Genomic DNA, 23,522 nt, shown 5'->3' on the forward strand with positions numbered 1-23,522 from the left:
CTTTTTTGGGGACTGTGTGACAAAGAAGCTTTCCAATCTTTTTATTGCTGCTGATATACTTGTGTATCGCAGACGGTCAGAGAGAAGAACAAATATAAGAATTAAAAAAAACAACAAAAAAAGGAACAAATGACACTACACAGATTTTTTTTTTGTGCTAAATATATAAATATTTATTTTAATAGAAGTACATTGTCCTAGGGCTATGTTGATACCCTGAACAATTTTCCAAATGTGTGTGCTTGATGCAGGGTGGGTGCTGTGTTGTTTTGTCTTGTGAGCCCTGCATTTCCCTTCTGTTAGTTTCTTTTTACAGGACTAATAGTGTTCTTTCTACCCATGTGCATTGTTTTTGTTGGAATGGTGTGTGCGATTTAGAATAGTTGCACTGTTCCAGTCCTTTATATCAGAAAGCAAGAGAGTTCTGAATTTTGATACTGACTGTTGGAAAGTGGAACTGCACTCCAGGTTTGGATGGAAATGAATGAATTTGGCATTCACTTACACTATCTCCAGGTTCATTCATTCTGTCTTTTTTACAATGTCCAATATGAAAGGTACAATTTGTACTACATCTCTTAATTCATTCGATTACAGCAAATTTAAAAATATATCTGAGTTTTCAAGCTGTTTTATTGACTAGAACAAAACCCAGTTATCTGGTTACATCACATTTATGATCTTAAAGAAATACTCTCCAAAATTGTATTTTTTTTTAAATATTATTTACCCAATTTGTTTCTTAGAGATGGCCGAGATATATTTTTAATCTCAGGTGTTTATGGAGAATGAACACATATTTATGATATTAAAAGAATACTCCTCTCCAAAATTGTATTTTTCGAAAATGTTAAGAACTCAATGCATTTCTTAGTGATGGCCGATATACATTTTTATGGAAAATGAACATAAAAAATATTTATGATATCATACAAGCTAATTGTGACCAGTGCTGTGCAAAACATCCATAGAAAAATAATTCTCAACCTTACTCATTTTGCATGATTCACATGTCAGTTATCCAGTTGTTTGCTCATAACATGCACAACACATGCATTTTTTGCTAAAGTCTTGTTAAATAAATGCTTCTGGAAAAATCAGCACATCTTATTAACTGGAAGCAACAGTTACATGGGACTCAATTTTTGAAATGGTTACATGTGTCTTGACCAGTGAATGATGAGGAGAGGTAGATCTTCAATTCAGAAACTCAGTTTGCCTCCACCCTGTCTACAATTACCAGTATGAACAACAAGAAGCACATGGTGACAGTTGGCAGTGTTGTCATTACGTGATGGGGCTCCAAAAATGACATTTAGTTGCAAATTCACTATTGCCTGCTGGTTCTGTTTTGCTGGACAAGATATCCGTTTTCTTAAAAAAAAAAAAAGAAAAACTAGAACATTTAAGCGACAGATGTTTATTTTTGTTTTTGCAAGTTTAGATATTAAAATTAATTATTCATTGTTATATATAACATAAAAAATAAAAATATTTTTTTTCTTCGGCTCTAGGTCTCTGAATTTACTTTTAAGTATCAGAGTAGCTAGGCACAAGAAAAAAATCACGAGTTTGTTAATTGTGAAACTTTTCAGAGACAGTGAATAATCGTGAAGCGTCACGGAGATCGCCAGTCCAAGTTGGAAGTGAAAACATTAACGAAGGACATACTAAACAAGAGTGCATTTTCAGAACACTAAATCCATAGATTTGTCGGTGTTTAATAAAAATTTTCAAAACTGTACCATTCATTTTGAAGGCTAGCTGGCAGGACCCAAACAAGACATGCAAGGCCATTCAGATGTTTGTTGAACTAGAAAGAAACAAAACAGATCCATACTTATTGAACGCAAGTCAAAAACATTAACAAGGCTTTGTTTTTTTAAAAAGGAAAACAAAATAAGGTGACCTAGCACCACACATTTTTCATCTTGTAATTCACAAAATCTAAATCTTTATTTTATTATTACTACACCACTAATGGTGCACTGCACGATAATGTGCAGTGAATACACTTGACTTGAGCATTCATAGTTTTCATACTTTTTCTCTGTACGTTTAGCCTTCCTTTGCTCAGAGGTTGATGCACTTGCTGCTTCCTGAGCAGGTCTTCTTTTCTCCACCCTAACGGCCCGCATCTTCATTTTTTCGTCTGCATCTTTTCGCATTACAACTGATTAAGTCAGTGTTTGTGTTGCAATTACTTAGTATGTTTTCCTTCATTTTTCACGTAAGCTGGCATTTAAGTCTTCAGTCTGCTTCAAGAATGATTCAAGATATGAAGAGATAGGGGAAGCAACAGAGAAGGTGGTAGGAATGAGAATGGCGCCTGTACACATGCGCCGCATGGCCACCCTGCTGGCCGAGTTGATTCTATAATAAAATAAAATAAATATAAAAAAAGGAATAACCTTGGAGATCAATTATCAACCCAAAACAACAACAACATTTATTTATATAGCACATTTTCATACAAACAGTAGCTCAATGTGCTTTACATAATGAAGAATACAAAAATAAAAGACACAGTAAAAAAATAAAATAAGTCAACATTAATTAACATAGAATAAGAGTAAGGTCCAATGGCCAAGGTGGACAGAAAAAACAAAAAAAAAACTCCAGACGGTTGGAGAAAAAAATAAAATCTGGGGTTCCAGACCATTAGACTGCCCAGTCCCCTCTGGGCATTCTACCGAACATAAATTAAATAGTCCTCTTTGGATTTAGGGTTCACACGGAAGGACTTGAAGATGATGGTCACGTAGACTTCTGGCTTTTAATCCATCCATCATTGTTGGAGCATCATGATGTTTTGAGTGTGCCACCACCACAAAGAAACCGAAAAAAGAAACAGAAGAGAGAGTAGGGGTCAGTACAGATTTTAGAGCCACCATGAATAGTTATTATGATGAATTGAACATACAGAGTATTAGGATTAAGTTAAATTGAAGTTATAAAAAGGCCATGTTAAAGTAATGAGTTTTTAGCAGTTTTTTAAAGTGCTCTACTGTATTAGCCTGGCGAATTCCTATTGGCAGGCTATTCCAGATTTTAGGTTCATAACAGCAGAAGGCCGCCTCACCACTTCTTTTAAGTTTTGTTCTTGGAATTCTAAGGAGATATTCAGTTCAGGATCTGAGGCTACGATTTGGAATATAAGGTGTCAGACATTCCGATATATAAGATGGGGCAAGATTATTTAAGGCTTTATAAACCATAAGCAGTATTTTAAAGTCAATTCTAAATGACACAGGTAACCAGTGTAGTGACATCAAAACTGGAGAGATGTGTTCGGATTTTCTTATCCTAGTTAGGATTCTAGCAGCTGCATTCTGCACTAGTTGCAAACAATTTATGTCTTTTTTGGGTAGTCCTGAGAGGAGTGCGTTACAGTAATCTAGTCGACTGAAAACAAACGTGTGAAGTAATTTCTCATCATCTTTCAGTGATATAAGAGGTCTAACTTTAGCTATGTTTCTTAAGTGAAAAAAATGCTGTCCTAGTGATCTGATTAATATGTGATTTAAAATTCAGATTACCGTCAACAATTACCCCTAAGCTTTTTACCTCCGTTTTGACTTTTAATCCTAATGTATTCAGTTAATTTCTAATAGCCTCATTGTATCCATTATTGCCAATCACTAAGATTTCAGTTTTCTCTTTATTTAATTTGAGAAAGTTACTATTCATCCATTCTGAGATACAAGTCAGACATTGTGTTAGTGAATCAAGATAGTAGACATCACGTAATATATGTGTACCAAATTTCAGGTCAATAGTCAAAAGGTTTGTGAGCTACAGGTGATTTAAAATCCTGAACAGACAAACGGACAGCCACGGTAGCCTATTATATAAGAAGATTCTATCTCATACTTCACCCACCCCGCTCCTCTGTATTATTCTCTCTCTGCCATTAATATTCAGTTTCAACAAATTGTGAAATTTCAGAAAACATCTCTGGACTGCTTAACATTTCCAGTCTTCTTCTCTCCTCTGGATAAATCCAGATTGTATCAAACCTGCAATCCATCAATTTACTGTGCTCATAATTTACCCTAGCTTAGCTAAAAAATGGAGCTTTGGCAATATAATTTTAGAAATTGAATGTAAGATTACAGTTTGTGAACAAAGCAAAAGTTGGATTGTTTATCCAAGCAAATGGATTGAGAACATTCAATTGTTGTTTGGTGTCAATATACTCATGTGGTGTCAATTAAATCCATCTTTCCAGTTTTTAATTAAACTAAACTAAAAAGATGTAAAAGGATTACATCCACTTGAATACAAATACAAAACAAATGCAAATTTTTTCCCTGCAATAAACTACATAAAGGTGGTCAATCATTGCTGAAAGCATTACTTCATTTTTATTTGCAAGTTTTTTCATAACAATTCAGATGCAGTTGTGCACAACTAAAACTATCCTGGGGTGCATTTTGTCAGAAGGCTATTATCTCAGTCCTTCGACACATTGCTGTTGATGTAACATCTCGCGTGAACACTTCAGTTTAGCATAACATCTTTCCAAGTTGTATTGAATCTGAAGAAAAGTTTCATTTTCTAGCACAGCTCCTGTTAAATAAAGTAAATGATGTTTTTTAATGCTATTTTGTAGCCCATTAATGTTTTACATTTCCCAATCAAACAAGCCTGTTCTGAACAAAATATTTTGGTGAACTGAACAATCCATACCACTTTCTTTTAGAATTGATTTATTCAATCAGTACTGCACTTTATGGAACATATCATCTAGTTGAGTCCAAAGCATAAATTAAATGCATTTACCCAAAAAACAAAAACTGTTTAAGTTATTAGACATGGTAAATGTAAAAGACCCTTCCAGCACCAGTAACAGCTGAATGAGAAACTAGCACACTGAGTTACTAAACGAGTCAGTAGATAAACCATAACAGTCATGGAACCAGTGACACTCCCATTCATTTGCTTACTCATCAATTTGATAACATGGAGAATTACTTTTTAATTCATTGCCTAGTTTATAACATTACTCACTGATTCAGATTTGATGTTTAATACATTGGTCATAATAATGCCATTTGTAAGTATAGGTTTTTAGCTAATGAAAACAAACAAGCAAGCAAAAAAAAATCCCCCACCATAGATGTAATGTAAAAATAAGCAATCCAGCATGCCATTAGCAGAGATATTTGTAGTGATTATGAATTACACAAAGAATCTGAGAAATAAGTATAAAGCAAACAACATTACTTAGAGCGTTTTTAAAAGTATTTTCTTACCTGTCACCTAAAAAACGAAGCAGCATTAGAGCAACAATAATGCATAAGAATAAAAAAAAACAACAAAATTAGGACTAATCTCCTGTATCTGCGTGTAAGGCCACGTGCAGTGTTTACAATAATTTGTTGTCCACACAAGGAAAATCCTCTTTTGATTTGTTCTGGCACTTTAGAGGCAAGCATAAATGAAGTGGTAATGAAAACACAAGGTTCATAAGTTACAACAGATGCTATTTCAGTTGTGGCATCATCACTCACTTCATCATTGGCAACAGAATCAAGATCAGTTGAGGTTACTGGAGCCAGTTCTGTTATGACTACTACTGCTACAATGCATTTAGGTACAAGATATTTCCCAAGATGGGAAAGAGAGACACAACTTGAAGGATGAGCAGATCAAGCCCTAAAGCAAACTGGCAAATTTATAGTTTCACTGAATAAAGGCAATTACTTAACCCCAGTGCACCTAAGTAAACTTCCATGCTATTAAGGGCCACAGGGAATACATCCAAAACAACATACGCCTGTACATACTATAAGCAAGGGGTGACTCAGATCGCCTTGATTCCCTTCACATGCACTCATAACAATCACGGGTCATACTCCATTGCACAGATGAAGACTTATGGCCAACTGTTCATGATTCCATTCTTTACTATGAAGTTTTTCTGGGCTCCAAGGTCCCTTCAGCAATATCGTTCAGCCTCTCCTTGACCTACCCTCCAACAGCTAGTAATCACAACTCTCGTATTTAAACCACTAGGGTGTCCATCTCCTGGAACAAAGCAGTGGATGAGAAGGAGCCTTTTTAGAAAAATTACAGTCACTCACAGTACTCTGCCTGCCAGTCAACTGCACTGGCCAAGGTGTGTACCTGACCTCATCTGATCTGTGCGTGCTTTTATCTGCCAGGTGCTACAATGTAAGGTTGAGAAGCAGGCAAATAATGTCACATACACATGCAGGCCAACTGTCCCAACTGAACAAAATCAAATGGATGAAGAGATGGCAAAAATGATGGCAACTGATTTCTAGAACTCTTTCTCCTTCAAAGAACTGTGACTTTACAGCCTACAGTTGAGCACTTGACCTTTATTCCTACACATTGACAAGAAGATAAACATTTTAAGAACACTTGTTTTTGACCTGTTTGCAGTAGTTGTGCCCCACAACTGACTTCTAGACTTCTTTTTCTACAGAGAGCTGCATGTCGGTCATTTGCCATTTTTAAAGACCTGAGTAAGAGTGTCTTATCTGTTGGGCTGCTTTGAAATCAGAGAAGAGCATACTGTAATACATCTGGCTGATAATCTGAAATATGCAAACAAAATGGCACAATTCAGATATATTTATTGCATTAATTTCTGTCAGTAGCAGTGATATTACAGCTATAATTAAAATAATTAGTGATACTTGCCGTGTTTTATAATTGTTATTGAAAACCTTAAATCATGTAAATAAATTACTGATAAAGTGTTCCAACTAATATAAAAAGTTTGTACTTAATGGAGCTCTGTTTACTACATTATCCAGATTTTGTGACAGTATGGATGCCATTACGACATTCCAGGCTTTACTTAATGTCTCATTGCCAACACTATCTATCTATCACTACCTCTTAAATAAATCACTATGGATGTTAGTACTGAAAAGTATGAAATATAGGTACATTCTTATTAATTGTATTAATTTTATATTTTAACAAAATTTTCAGTATTTTAATATATTTTAAACAAGTAATTCATAACTATTTGAAAATGGTTTATCTTTGTTAAAGTATTTATCTTGCTTTGCAATGGATAGATGACATTGTTCTATTTATTTAAGACACACTGTTTAAGTTTAATTATTTGTTCTTTATTTAATGTTGGTGCAAGCACATGCTCTCTTCAAGTTAGTCACAGGGGAGCTTCACTTTTAGTAAAGTTGTTTTTTAGTTTATTTTGCATTTAATTTAGTTTTGTTAGCATTTGTATTTGATTTGTAATTGTATCTTTTGAGTATTATTTGTAGTGTAGCCACCAGAATGTGCCCTTGATTAAGTAAAGGATTTTGTGAACCAATTCATTCATCCCTCTTAAGGATATGCATTGGTCCTGACTGGCTGATGGATTGGATTTCATAAGGATGAAGATGCCATAACTTGAGGTTGGATTGACAATCATCACAGAGACAGATAGATAGAGAATTTGCCATGCGCTTTCTAGTGAAGAAAGAGGCTGTGTTATTAAAAAGAAGATGATGTTTTATTTACAACAATCCTTTGCTTTTGTTGATCAAATATATGTAGTGATAAGAATCAAAAACTGGAGAAAAACAAAAAGAGTATTGGAAACACTAAATCTGTGTCTCCGACAAAGAAAACAAAACAGACAAACAACACAAAGATCTTCAATAAAAGTGACAAGGCCATCCTCCTTTCAAACTATAAAATGCAGGCTATAGTGCAACCTATAAACAAAAATAAAGCTCTTCTAATAAATGAAAAAACAGGAGCTAGCAGTGGCTTACAGGAGTGTTCATTACTCCAGCCAATTACTGAGGTACATAGCCACTCTTTCGCTGTGCTCTCAGCATCTTCGGAAGCACTCAACTACCACTCCAGAGTGCAGTCAATTGACCCCTTCCACAAGTCCTCTTAGGACTGAAACACCAAAGAGGTATCCTACTATCAAAGTCTCCCCAGTAGGGCTACACTAATAATTTTCCAGGATGGGAGTTAAGGATAACCAAAACAGAACACCAACATTAATCAAAAATAAATGCTTAAATTAACAGGACTGCCTTATAGCTATAAATAAACTAATACTGTACAAACAAAACTGAAAGTCAACAACATTGTGCCTAAACTTAAACCAAAAATAAACAAGAACATCTGTGTTCTTGCAAGAATTCTTGTGTAACAGCCAGGCACGCCACATTCAAAGTTATGAGGAAATCTCGATCGTGTGCACACATATATAAACAATTGGAAGGTGGTGGCTTGAAAATGAGATTGAGAACTGCAGGGAATGAGAACCTACATGTTATGATGAGTCTTTACTTCTCTTTTTTTAATGCACAAAATACTTGCACTTCTAAATGCTCTCATTAAGGGAAAGCTGGTGAGCACACACACCAAAGAGAGTCTGCTGGCTGCTCCTCACAGTTGTGGCCGCACACATAGCAGTGGGCTAAGGACTAGGAGTGATTCAGGGGCCTATTAAGCCAAGTAAACATAAAGACTTTTTCTAGTGAACAGAGCCCTAATGTTGTATTTCTGTGCCTGTAAAAAGTCACTTTGTGATTGTTTTTCCTTTGGATTTAACACCGTTTGTTTTTTTTGTCCCTAGTGTGTGCTTGGTGTGTGGGTGTGCCCTGAGGTAGGCTGGCGCCCTGCCCAGGGTTTGTTTCCCGCCTTGCACCCTGTGTTGGCTGGGATTGGCTCCAGTAGATTCCTGTGACCCTGTAGTTAGGATATAGCAGGTTGGATAATGGATGGATGGATGTATATACTTATTTCTTGGACCTGTGTTCTGTTCTTAAAAACTACTGTACAGTATATATTGTGAAGCATGAGTCTCTGTCTTACACTCCAAAACACGAGGCTGACTCTCAGTACTTTAGCAAAACCAGCTATATTCAGCTTGAAACAGGAACAGCAGAGTTATATATTGCAGCAGAAGACACCACTCTCCTATAAACAGACACAGCAAACGGGCATAGTCGGGGCCAGGTCAGTGGTCAAGTTATACTGTTCCCTACATTTATAATGTCCCTTGCATCACCTGTCGGTGACCAGCACCTATAGTGCGATCTTGATTGGCTCGTAGTTGTTTCCACGGTGCTTTGCTGCTGCGCTGCAAACCTGTGGTTGCCTCGGCAATGAATAAGCAGTCCTTCACACACACGGCAGTCACGATTCGGCGTGCCTTCCCTTTGGGGGTGTTGTCCTAAAATAGTTCAGAAACCTTATAATATATAATATTTCCTGAGGTGCTGGCCACGATTAATGCTGTTTTGTAATGGCCTCAGAAAGCTCAGTTGAAATCTCAGCTTGGGTATTTAGTACTGAACAGTACTGAATCCAGAACATAAAATCTTACAACTAGTTACAAGATGTACAAATTGAAAGTGCACCTTACGAAAAGGATTTAGAAGTCACAGTTGACTCGTCACTATGATTTGCCAGACAGTGTTCAGAAGGCTAACAGAATATTATGTTATATAACACGGGTAGTGGAAAAACTTTCCTCTCAAACTTTCTTCTGTTTTCAAAGAAATCATTCAGGGAGAGCACATGAAAATGTAGAACAATTCTTTATTTGTACACAGGTATGCACAAATGTCAGTGCATAGAGTAAGCACTGAATTAAACAATCTGCCTTTATCCTTTTCTATTACATTACCTCATCCAATACATCACATGATCTGACTTAATATGTATAATATGCAGAGCTTCATCCAGTCAGTAAGTGCCACCAGTATTTTCTGACTCCTTTTAATTTTGCCATTAATCTGAAAGGGGCGATCTGTGGACTCTTCTATTAATTTTAGCACTGCTTCATAGAAGAGGTGTTTGGGCTTTCCCATTAGTTTATTCCCTCATTCTAGAGGGGTTTTTGTTACCCACCTACTTCATTTTACCCTTAGCAACTATCTTGGTGGCTCCTCTACGATAAGGCAAAACCCTCAAATGCCTAGGCTTAAAACAACATTTAATTAACCCTTTAGTTACATTCAATTCTTATCTTTATGTTTAATAATTCATTGGTATAACTTCATATAAATAAATACTTGTATTAAATTGTAAAATTCTATACACGATAAGCAGAGTACAAGTCCAAGGAAGTTATGTTGAAGCTTGAAGTGCTATGTACAGTTTTGGTCTCCAGGCTACAAAAATGACACAGCAGAGATAGAAAAAGTACAGAAGACAACAACCAGACTGATTTCAGGATTACAGGGGATGAGTTATGAGGAAAGATTAAAAGAGCTGGGCCTTTTCAGTTTAAGCAAAAGGAGATTAAGAGGAGACATTACTGAAGTTCTTAAAATTATGAAGGGAATTAGTACAGTTTGATCAAAACTGGTACTTTAAAATTGACACAAGGACGCAGTTAGAAACTTGCTAAGGGTAAACTTCCAACAAACATTAGTAAGTTTTTCTTCTCAAAAAGGATCATAGGCACATGAAGTTACAAAATAATATGGTAGACAGTAGAACTTAATGGACCTTACAACTAGACTTGATGTTATCTTAGAAGAATTAAGTGCATAGGTCTGGTGAGCTTTGTTGGGTTGATTGTCCTGTTCTCATTTAGGATGTTCTTAAATGTTTGGAAACATGGCTTTGTTTTGTTTACTAAAAGCAAAGAATTATATCAGCTACAGTATGTAGTATGTTCCAAATCCTTTCCAATGAGTATACGAGACCTTCCAAGTTGCTCAGGTGTTTTCAGACAAGTACAAAGATCAACCAAGGGCATTTTTTTAGTGAAAAGCAAAACAACTAATGGGCAAGCTAAAATCAAGGTAATTACTAAAGCTAATAAGAAACTCATAAAAATATCATACACTGCAGCCCAGAAAAATAGCTGAACAGAAAAAAAAAATCTCAAACTATGGGTGAGACTTTGGTTTTGCCTTGAACAACTGAAATCATAAGGGAATTTTTTTGGAGAGAAGTCATCTAAGTAATTAGCTAAAATACAAATATCAAGGAACACTATCAAACATCAGATCTCAGCAATTTTGGAACATATAAAAGTACAGTGTACTGGACATCTTTGCAGCAATGACTTTGCTATCCAAATAGACAAGTTGATCAACATATCAAAAAACCACTTGCTTGTGTTTGCTGTTTGCTATGATAGGAAAATGACATATACAAGGATTTCTTTTTTATTTTGTAAAGATTTACACACTGTAATGGCAACATCTTTGACATAACATGATTCTTTGATGTCATATTAAATAAGCTAGAACAATTGCATTGCATGTGTACTGATGGAGCTGCAGCAATGTTAGGCAGGCAGTCTGGAGTAGTTCAATGGAAAATGGCTGTTTCGACCCACTGTTTTCTGCACAGAGATGCACTTGCTACAAAACATATGGAGTCCAGTCTTCCTTAAGTTTCAGACTTGACAATAATCATCAATAACTTTGTTAAAGCCAGAGCCACAGACTCCAAATTATGTGGTTGATGCATCAACAAATAATGATGCACTTTTCTTCTTCCTTACAATAGCATTACAAAAGTCGGCAAAGAATCATCTCAGTTTTCCCATTATCATCATGTTCCCTCCTTTAAAAGCAGTGGTTTGAATTGACAAATGCAGCATTGAAAAAGTCTCCCAATCAGATAATGGCTGCTCCTCTGTTTAATTGGATTTTATCATTTTTATTCCTGTGGTTAAAAATTAAAGTAACAACAGAGAGAAGAAAAGAAACAAAACATACATATGGCAATAATTACAATATATAACAACCACTGCACAGATAATTTAGAGAGGTGCCAATCATTTTAATCAGCATCTCTTAGGGATTTGGGATGTAAAGCAGAGTATGTGGAGAAAACATCCCGATAATGTACAGCAGAAAATATAAACTCCACATAGAGAGGGACTGGCCCAGTAGCTGAGAGGCAGCTTCTCTTGGCACTGTGCCAAAGCGTTCATTGAAAACTGGGTCAGTATAAAGTTTCAATTAATATTATCTGAATTTCTCAAATACAGCTGGTAAAATGTGAAAACAATAAGCATTAAAAATATTTCCAGGAAGATAATCAACAAAATATGGGGGGTTGCATAATATCAGCTTACCTAATGTATACATATGAAACTAAGCTACTGTACAAATTCTTAATAACGTGTATATATTAACAGGGTGGAATTTACACTGAAACTATTAACTGCTAATTTTGAATAATTTCCTTATTTCATATTTCAGAAAAAATTCAAGTGAATCTAGTAGACCCTAGAAGAAGTTTGAAAAACATGTCATTTTCAACAAAAAAAACTGAAGCATGGTATTGATGGAGTATTCTTTATGTGTAAAACCTAAACCTTTCTAGTGAGTTTATCACGCTTATTTGAGGAAAAGAATTATTTTTACACCAGCATTTCCTTTCAACAAAACGTTGTCTGACAATAAAAAGCTATAAAGAAGCACTGTCTGAAAATATTGATAGTGGCAGAAAATGATCAAACTAACCTTGAAAACATCCTGATGCACCTGTCTCCTAACATGTTGCTGCCACTTTCAATTATTTCATCAGAACATCTTCATAAATTCAGTAAGAAGCATTCCTATGGCTCTGTCTACTTCAGTCTATACCTTCTTTCAATAAGGTTATTTTTTTCTGACTTTATAATCTCAAATTGTATTATTTATTTATGGATGCTTTATGTATTTAATTACTGCTGTACAATTTCCAAAATATATCAATACCTCTTCTACTTTGATTGATGTATTTATTCCACAATTTGAGCCATCCAATCATTTTCTTGGGAATAAATTCATTTAAATAAAAAAGGAGTAAATGAGAAATTATTAATGGGGAAAATTCCCTGCTTTTGACATACGGGCTCATTTAAACATGTAGGCTGTTGATCTGGTTATGAGTTTAGACTAGATATACGGAACATTCTTAAAATCCATCCATCCATTTTCTAACCCGCTGAATCCGAATAGGGTCACGGGGGTCTGCCGGAGCCAATCCCAGCCAACAAGGCAGGAACCAATCCTGGGCAGGGTGCCAACCCACCGCAGGACACACACAAACACACCCACACACCCACACACCAAGCACACACTAGGGCCAATGTAGAATCGCCAATCCACCTAACCTGCAGGTCTTTGGATTGTGGGAGGAAACCAGAGCGCCCGGAGGAAACCCACGCAGACACGGGGAGAACATGCAAACTCCACGCAGGGAGGACCCGGGAAGTGAACCCAGGTGCCCTAACTGCGAGGCAGCAGCGCTACCAATGCACCACAGTGCCGCCCTCATTCTTAAAATCTCTATCTGTATTACTATATATATACAAAGTAAATTTATTAATGCCCCCTACACACCCAGACCAATATATTATATAAAAGTAGAGACATACATTAAAAACATAAAGCAAGGATTTTCATGGGTTATGAGGAAAACAAAAGTAAAATCATTTGAAATATATTTAATACAAGCTAAAAAAATTCTGTAAAAGTGAAATCATTTGAAAATATTTATTTAATACAGACAACAGAGAAATATTATTATTATTTAATAGAGGCACTTAGAAAAAACTGGGCCATGGAAAGTAGTAACAATACACTTTGTTGATACTGTATGTTGCAATGCTGATACAGAACTGCACAGCAGCGCGGCTGGAGAGCAAAACGGTAAGAGTGTCGCTGTCCTCAGCCAATCATAGCAACTGAACAAGTTGCAAACAGGCAGCAAACACTAGTTTCCTCGTTAGATTTGGGTTACTTTCATTAAGAGAATCTGAGAAAAGAAAGTATAATTACTTATAAAGTAACAAGTAAGTATCATAAGAAGGTAGTAAAAATATATTTTTATTACAAAATTTGAAAATGAACTAAATAAGGGACATTTGGGTATCCCTGAAAGGTCAGTATGGGACAGGGGACAAAATGATCAAATATGGGACATGCCCCATATACCTGTATAAGGAACGTCTGGCAACCCTAGTTTAGACAGTTAAACTGTATGCGTTGAAAAACTTAACTACAGACTCACATCTCCTAACCAATGAATGTTAACCATTAATATGATTCCTAATTGTAGTTTTAAGTTATAAGATATAGTAATGTCTAAGTTACTGTGACTTATTATATAGACTTATAGAAAACAATCCAACTAAGGCCAGAGGTTGGTTTTTTACATGTAATCTTACTGTTCAATGTCACTTTAACTAGTCTGTGCTTTATAATGAAACCTCAATGGCTAAATAACTAATTTAGTGTGTGTTACAGTACATAATGTTTCTTGTGCAACCTCAGAGTCTAAATGCCATTTCTTTAGTGTGTTTAAAAAAACCTTACTGGTTTGACAGTTTTTACAAGTGTTACATTTTATTTACACCTAAGAATGAATGAAAAATTACCCACCAGGTATGAATATTCAGATTTCAATAATCAGAACTTAGAAATGGACTTCCAACATCTGACAGCACATTAATGTTAAAGTTAAAATTATATATAGCAAAAGAATAGAATAAAAGTATAAAATCTTAAAATAAACTATACTAAAATGCGTACACATGCAATCCAGAAGACAGAATTATTAATCTTCACTTTGTACATTCAGATGCATTTTTATTATACTAAGACACACTTTATTTTAAGGGAGTCTTCCAAAGCTAATATAATGGGACACAAAACTGATCCAATGCAAGATATAAAGCTTCAAAACAAGCTAACAAGGAGTTAACACCAATTGAATTTGATGTTGAGAAATACAAAGAGAAAAGAAACAAAGTGAAACTTTGCATGTCATAGAACTCAATGCTGTAACCCTAAATAGGCAAACCTGCTACATTAATATATTCATCTATAAAAGCCTTTCAGAGATCATTATAACAGAAACATACCGTTCTTAAAATAACCCCAACAGATTCACAACAAAATTAACATTAACTTAAGATCAAACATGTCAATAAAGATATTACACATGTCATGTAAATTCTTAAATGTATTCCAATCATTTTTGAAGGCTTTAAACTGGCTAACTGAGCATTTGAGTGTTGGAAAACCTATGACAGCTGTGTTCTTGGCAGATCAAGGCAACTCTGTCTTTCAATAGGTGAACAGAAGTTTATAGCTGATGCAAATTTAATTTCCTTATATCACATGACTGTTATTTCCTACTAATACTTTTCAGACCTTCAGATGACACACCAAACCATTCTTACAATACTTTGGTTGTACATAAAACAAAAAGATTAAGAAGACTAATTCACCCATTTCGCCACAAAAACCTATTAAGCCAATTTTACATAAAATAAATAGTTAGCCAATAAAAGGTGTCATTTCACCCTACTTTCTCCTACATAAAATAAATGCATACATCTTTCCTTCCCATCCCTACAATAATCTTTATAAATAAACTATCAGCATGATGTTTATCATAAACTATTTAAATCACACATTAGCCTTACTTTTAGGACTGATTTTTTTTCATTTAAAGAACATTAAAAAAGTTAGATCTCTTGTAACATTGCAAGATGCTGAGAAATTAATTCACTCTTTTGTTTAATGTTGGCCAGATTACCGTAATGCACTCCTAACTAAACTACTTAGAAAGACATCAATCGGTTGCAGTTTGTTCAAAATGCAACAGCTAGAATCTCAACCAGCAAAAGAAAATCTAAGCAAATCTCTCCAGTTTTAGCATTGTTACATTTATTATGTACTTTAATATTGATTTTAAAATACTATTAATGGCATATAAAGCTCTAAATAATCCTTTTTCCTCCTATATTTTGGAGTGCCTGTCCCAGTCATAACCTTATGGTTTGCTTAATCAAAGAGCTAACTATAAAACAAGTAATGAGGAAGCTTTTTGCTGTTATGCACCAACAATCTGTAATCCTTTATTGATAGAAATATCCATCCATTACCCAACCTGCTATATCCCAACTACAGGGTCATGGGGGTCTGCTGGAGCCAAGCCAAGCCACCGCAGGGCACACACACACGGGACAATTTAGGATCGCCAATGCACCTAACTTGCATGTTTTTGATCTGTGGGAGGAAACCCATGCAGACATGGGGAGAACATGGAAACTCCACGCAGGGAGGACTTGGGAAGCGAACCCAGGTCTCCTAACTGCAAGGCAGCAGCACTACCACTGCGCCACCATGGCACCCTGATAGAAATATGCCAGGCTAATACTGTAGAACATTTTAAAAATATCCTAAGATCCCACTTTCTTAATTTAGTTTTTCCATAGCTGCATTTTAGTTTGACTTCTGTACTTTTATACTAGTATATACTTTTTATGTGCAGTACTACAATCAACATTAAAACTTCTTTTCTCCGCTTTCTTCTCCATTTTTTCTGTGGTTGCATTTTATGCTACCACCACCTGATCAAAGAACAGAGCAGCTGCCTGTGATGTTGGAATGAAAGTGGATACTCCAACTTTCAATGAGACCCACTTAATCGAATCTTCCAGGATGAAGCTTAAAAATCAGTGTGAAATACTAAGATAGAATGCCTAGAGGAGGCTGGTGGTCTTTTCACTTTGGAACCCCTGCAGGTTTTGTTTTTGCTCCTGCATCTCACCCCTGGAGTTTTTTTTCTGTCTTCTGACCATAGCATCGGACATATCGTTAGAGATTTATAATTGAATCTATAAATAGGGAACTGTAGTTTATCTATTACTTGTACATCTGTGCTATATACGTTTTTATTCTTATTTACTTCTTTTGATATCTCATTCATTCATCATTCATTTTATCCTGTTCATTCATTCATATTCTTCTCTATTTCTAATAGCATTGTTTTCTTTGGTATCTTGTACAGCATTTTGAGCTACATTCTCTGTATGAAAAACTGCTATAGAAATACATTTTGCTGTTGCAGTATCTTGAAAATTAAGTCATGTTTTCTGTTGTTGGCATTATGAAATAAAGAACATTGTGAAATTTCAGTGCATGACTTTCACAGTGGGATTGAAGAACACGTCAATTTGCACACTCTCACACTTATTTCATGTCTGTCTGTAAGACTGTGCTTGTTCCTCTCTCCTGCGACTTTGACAAAAAATGGCAACAGGCCGATTTGTGCTGGTAATGAGTCTCAGTTTATTCCCTTTTCAAGCTACCAACACTTAAATAACATTTTCTTGTTCTGTAGCATTAATGTTTAGTACTCTGTTAACATGGTATATCAATAAACATTTCAGTGCATTTTGTGCTGCTTCAAAAATAGGCATTTCACTGGAAAGACACAAAAATGACTTGGAGTATTAACCCAAGCTCTAATTAGTATTATAAAAGTACACAATGACCTGCATGTTTAGGAGAAAATAAGGCCAAGGGTTAGAGACTGACCTTTGGAGAGTTGAATGATTTCTTGACAGCCCACATGACAGTGAGTCGGTAATGGAATAGTAGCACATTTTAGTGACCAGGAAGTGTATGCCACCACTCTGTACTCTATTTCAGACAGGAAGACACCTAAGCCTGATGTCACTCGTGTCTCTGTGGACCTGAAAATTCAATGCTGAATTTGGCTGTGCCAAGACTGTCGATAACGATAAAGCCTCCTTCAGAACATCAAAGGTGCCTTGGCATGCCTTTGTCCACTTCCAAGGGGACCCCTTCCTCAGTATTGGAAGCACTTGAGACTTTTTACTTGCTGAGACAGTGGGTGGTCTGTGATTGTCTTGGAGAAATATACACTTCTTTCAGTTAAGTGTCAGATGAGCCTTATAAAGTCACTGGAAGACATGTTGTGGGACAGACTGGGAAAACATGATGGTGTCATTGATGTAGGCAAAGCAGTTCCTGCCAGAGAACCTTTTTATTTAGCCTCTGAAATGATGCCCTGGCGTTTTTTAGGCCAGAAGGCATCACTGTACTGTAAAACTCCTTCCAGGGTAATAAGGGCTGTCTACTCTATAGAGGGTCCAAGAGGTCATGAACGAGTGGCATGGGGTAGGTGTCATGATGGGTCTTCTTGTTTAAATACTGATGCAAAATCATTAGGCTTTTGTATGAGCACCACAGGACTAGCCCATGGCAAGATGAAAGGCTCAATCACTACTTCTGCCAAAGTTTGGTCTACACGCCCCTCGAGTAACCTTCTTTTCAGATATGATGCTCTATAGGCTCTGTGGAGGACAGACACTTGGTTTTGTGGATGTGGTGACGCACCACATCAACTCAACCCAGTTTGTCCATTTACATCAAGAGCAAGAGCTGAACAAGCTACAGCTATTTGGTCTCCTCCGTTACGGGAGATGGACGTCTGAAGCGGAGCTCCGTTAGCAGCGGCTTTGTTTTCTCTCTTATTTCTTATTATCCTGAAAGGGGGGTCAGAAAGAAACAGAAAGGAAACTTAAAGCTACACCCAAGTCTAGACAGATACCAAGCCCAAGTGCAAGGTACGGCCTTTCAGAGACTGACCTGGAGCAGGCAAGTGAAAGCACAGACTTCTCAGGACCCTGCTCCACTGCATCATCTCCAGTCAAGAGTGAAAATAGGAACGAAGTTGCAAGTGATGTAGATCATGAAAGCTAGGCGATTCCAGAAGATCACTTAAAACTAGAAATGGCCTTGCAGTCCATACTTTCATTTACTCCTCGTGAGCTGGAAGCATCGGCTATAACCAGAGTTGCCGCTTCACCCGCGGAGCACGAAAGCTAAAATGATTTGTCCGAACTGAAGGAAATGATTGCAACATTAGCCATGGCCATGGCCACGGCCATATGTGAGCTTAATAAAGACATTCAGAAAAATATGAAGAAATAAATAAATGGCTTGCTCAAGAAAAACGAGAAGCTGCAAAATGAGACAAACGAGAAGCTGAAGCTGGAGCTGCGGCAGGATAATAAAGACTTGGAAAAACGTATATATAATCATTTTGATGCAACCTTTAAAGGTGTAAACAAAGAGAACTTGCCGATCAGCTGGAAGACATTAAGCAGACATTCATGACTCGAATTGAAACAGCGGAACATTCACCATCTAGAAAAGCTACAGCTGCAATTCCAAATGCAAAAAACTCGGAGACAGACTTGCAGCTCTGGAAGATGGATGCAGAAGGAATAATATTAGAATCAAAGGTCTACCTGAGAATCGTGAAAGTCCAAACCCAGTGAAATTTGTAGCTGAACTATTCTCAAAAATAATTGGAGAGGATTTAAAATCGAGATCACATATGTGGATCAAATACCTCTAAGCCTAGGACTCTAATTTTCTGCTTCAAGATATTACAATTTAAGCTTAATGTAATGGCACTTCTCAGACAGAAACAAGAGATTATATTTGAATATAACCAGATTCGTATTTTCCCTGATTTCTCACCCTCAACAGCTGCTAAACATGCAGCTTCAGATATAGCCTCTTGTATCCTGCCAAACTGAAAGTGAATATTCAAGACAAATATTACATCTTCTCCAGCAAGGAGAAAGCAGAAAAGGAATTAAGAAAGCTGATCCCGACACTTTTTTGAAATACGATAGTGAGTCGCATCTGGTCATGGCATGCATGGCAAGAAGATATTACCTGCTGTCTGATCCGCTTGCAACGATATGGGTACCATAATTATACATCCTTTTCTTTTCTCAGACACTTTTTTTAATGTTTTAATTACAATTATAGGCATATGTGTGGAAAAAATTAAAGTAGGTTTTTTTCTGTTTATTTTTTTACTATTCTAAAGGAGACTATTTAACATCATACCCTTGGTTTACTGTTATTATTGCCTTAGGGTTTACTATGCTTATCCAGGAACACTTTTTAACACCATTCCCTGGGTTTACTGTCTTAATATTTCAAGACTGTTGAAGATTATATTTTATGCTTATAGTATTTAGACTTTATCGGCAATAGATATCTCTAATTTTTAATTAAAAATCAAACGCTGCTGCTGGAAGGCTTGTTTTCTTTTGGATGTGCTCTGTCTCTAGGTATGTCAGAGGACTGGGACTTTGTGAAGTGGGGTCTAGCCTGACATTGGCAGGCAAAATGGGGGGGATAAGGGGGGAGAGAAAGAGAGCAAGCTATATCTAATCTATCCTTTTAATCCTTATAATTAAAACTACCAACGTAACAATAGGCTGCATGGCAATAACTCGTGGGAAAGTTGGAAATTAAGGTCAAAGCTGTCTCACTTCCAGTCAAGACTACAAAATGACGTCAAAAATTCAGAATCAATGTCTCCATGATGGGACAGTTAACTTTGTGAGCTGGAATGTTAAAAGCCTGAATCATGAATTAAAGAGAAAGTATTCTCTTACCTAACAGATTTAAACGCTAAAATAGTATTAGTATTAGTAGTACACCCACTTACTAAGCAAGGATCAGTTCTGGCTGCAAAAAGACTGGACTGGCCAAATGTTCCATTCCAGCTTTACAAAGAAAACTAGAGGTGTAGGAATTCTCATACATAGAACAGTCTCCTTTGTGGTATCAGATGTAGTATGTGATCCTGAAGAGAGATATGTGATTGTCATGGGCAACTTATTTAACTGTAAAGTGATTTTGATAAATGTCTATGCACCCAATGTCGATGATAGGGAATTCATGCAAAATGTATTTACATCCATTCCCAATGTGAACACTCATAAAATTATAATGGCTGTAGAATTTAATTGAAATTTAAATCCACTCTTAGATAGGTCTCCTGTCACAGGGGGATGACATCTAACACTTCAAAGACAATTACACAGTTTTTAACTGACCATCAGACAACTGGAGGTTTCTACACCCAAACTCAAGAACATATTACTTCTACTCTCCAGTGCATCATTGCTACTCAAGAATTGATTATTGATTTATAGATAATAATTTCTTGCCTATGATTAAATCTTGCAACTACAACAATATTGTTATTTTTGACCACGCCCCTCTGATCTTGGAGCTAAAATCATTATGCCCCACACACTCATCTCGCAGATGGCGTCTTAACCCACTTCTACTAGCAGATGAGAACTGTACAGAATTTATATCCAAACAAATCAGTTTCTTCTTAGAGACAAATAGATCCTCAGAGGTCTCTTCAGGAATATTCTGGGAAACTCTAAAGGCCTTCTTAAGAGGACAGATTATTTCATATCTTTCCCACAGAAATAAATTAGAAACCAAGAAGGTATCAGAGCTAACCAGCGAAATTACTAAAATAGATGAAGAACATGCCAGGTGTCCAAGTGAGGCTCTTCATAGGAAAAGGCAGGCTCTGCATTCAGAGCTCAACCTCTTAACAATCAAAGAAACTGAACAACTCATTTTTAAATCAAGACATCATTACTATGAACACGGAGAGAAAGCTAATAAGCTCTTAGCTCAACAAATCCACAAGCAAGAAGTTCGCAATGCAATCCCAGCAATCACCAACACAAACGGAGATAAAATCATTGACCATAAAAATATAACGCACACATTTAGAGACTACTATAAATCCTTATATTCTACTGAGTTTAACACTAGAATTACCAGAGCCTACGAGAAAACTCCGGTCCACCTTAAATCCTTTCTCAGCATCTTTTGTCCTGTAAATGTGTCAATAAGCAGCAAGCAGCCTGCTATCCTAAATCCCCTCCCCCCCCTCACCGTCGCAGTTCAATTTGCAAAGAAGTTTTTCAGTGCTCAGTGTTTATCTTCGAGAGAAGTGCTGGAGCACACATCAGCCCGCTCCCTGCCAGCCCTCTCGCTGTCTCCCCCCTTACCACGCGATCAGCATTCGCCATCGCATCCCCCTACTTGGTTCCAATCATTTACTTCATGGGCCTTTTCAGTGGGATCTCCCTTCCTCTTTACGGGGTCGGTTTCACTTACCTTCCCCACCGCGTCCTCCGGCTGAAGACTCCAGCATCTCACCGATCTGCCCACTGTGGCAGCATCATCACGGAATCGATTGCCTTCCCCTCCAGTTCCTTTAATCCTTTACGGAGGACACATACTACCTGTAAGAACAACTCTGCAGGCTGAGGCACTCCCCCAGCTCACGTAGAGCCGCAAACAAGCACAATTCATCAGCCGGCTGGGGACTTACCTTCCAATCTCTTGCCTGTCTCGGGGAGGGACTTCCGATCTGTGGCCATCTTTTTTCCCCTCCTCCTGCTGCGGCGACATGCTTCAGGACAGCCTCACAGCTGCCAAGATCTCTCGAGCTGCAGCGGCTCCCTCTCCACAGCTGCCGCCGCGCTGTCAAAGCCCTGCAGACCGACACGCGTCTGCCACTGAAGTGGATCCGGGCAGTCCCTGCCTACAAAACACAAAACACGCCCGGCCCTCCAGGGATGACTACCGGCAATCAGGGAACTCACCTCCTGGGTCCTGTCCGTCCGAGAAAACGTCCTCAGCGTGGACTCACTAGATGCAATGCCGTTTCAGGCGCCTCCAGCGACATCGTGATCATAGAAGCCTGCTGCACTCCTGCAACGCCCATTATCTTCCCACACCAGGGGGAAACGGCCCTTCTGCGGTCCGGTGGCGGTCCGAGGGGCGAGTCTATCTTGCAGTGTTGTGTGCACGCCTCTCCCAAGGCACGTTGGTGGGCTCCCCTGCTGTGCCGGGCCGTCCACAACATTCTTATTTTCACCAGGTCCCCGCCTTGAACCAGGCGGAGCATCCTGCTGACTAAGCCAGTGTCTAATGAGCCCTGGACACAGACAGGTAGACATGTTGAAAAGCACCACCACATGTTTATTTACAATTATTATTTACAATAATAAGTGCCACACAACCCACAAACTCCCCCAACGTCCAGGCCAATACCACACTGCCTCTTTCTCTTCAGGCTGTCTCCTTGCCTCCTCCAAGACCTCGTCTCCTACTTTCCCAACTCCAGCCAACGAATGGAGGGAGGCGGCCCCTTTTATACACACCTGGATGTGCTCCAGGTGCCTCCCGACAATCTTCCACCAGCACTCCCCAGTGTGGTGGAAGTGCCGGCTGTGCACCCAGAAACACTCCGGGTGTCCCCGGTCCTCTTCCCCCTAGTACTTCCGGGTGTGGCGGAAGTGTTGAGGTCCAGGGCTCCAAAGGCATCGGGGCACCCCCTGGCAGTGATCATGGGCCCCTACAGGGTTGAGCTTACAAGCTCTGGACCCATGGTCCCCAAAGCCACCAGGGCGGTCGCCTCCCTCAGGGTCTGGAGGAGGCACAAGCCCTCCTCTGATTCTCCTGGGCATCCTGGCTGGGTAGCAGCCTCAGCCATTCACCACACCGCCTATTAAACTCATCAATTTATGTATTTTTACAAGCTTTAAGTTTTACTCCGTTGGTCATGCTCTCTTTCTCAGGGGTGAGGGTTGATTTGTTTTCAATCCTATTTTTTGTAAATATTGATCTTTTTGTATAGAATGATTACAATAACATCAATATAATTACAAAAAAAAACAAAAAACAAAAAGAATCACCTTCTGTACTGGACTGGCCTCATCAATAAGTGGCACAAAGTAGTAATGCAAGTTAAGCCAAACCAGATTGTTCTGAGCCTTCCTCCCGAACTCTCCCAGCAACTCATACTCATTTGCGATAGGGGGATGGTTAAGTGAATCCACTCGTAATAATAACGGAATTGACTGGTGGCTGTTTTTC

The sequence above is a fragment of the Polypterus senegalus genome, chromosome 13 (assembly GCF_016835505.1).
Source record: "Polypterus senegalus isolate Bchr_013 chromosome 13, ASM1683550v1, whole genome shotgun sequence".
Classification (NCBI taxonomy): domain Eukaryota; kingdom Metazoa; phylum Chordata; class Cladistia; order Polypteriformes; family Polypteridae; genus Polypterus; species Polypterus senegalus.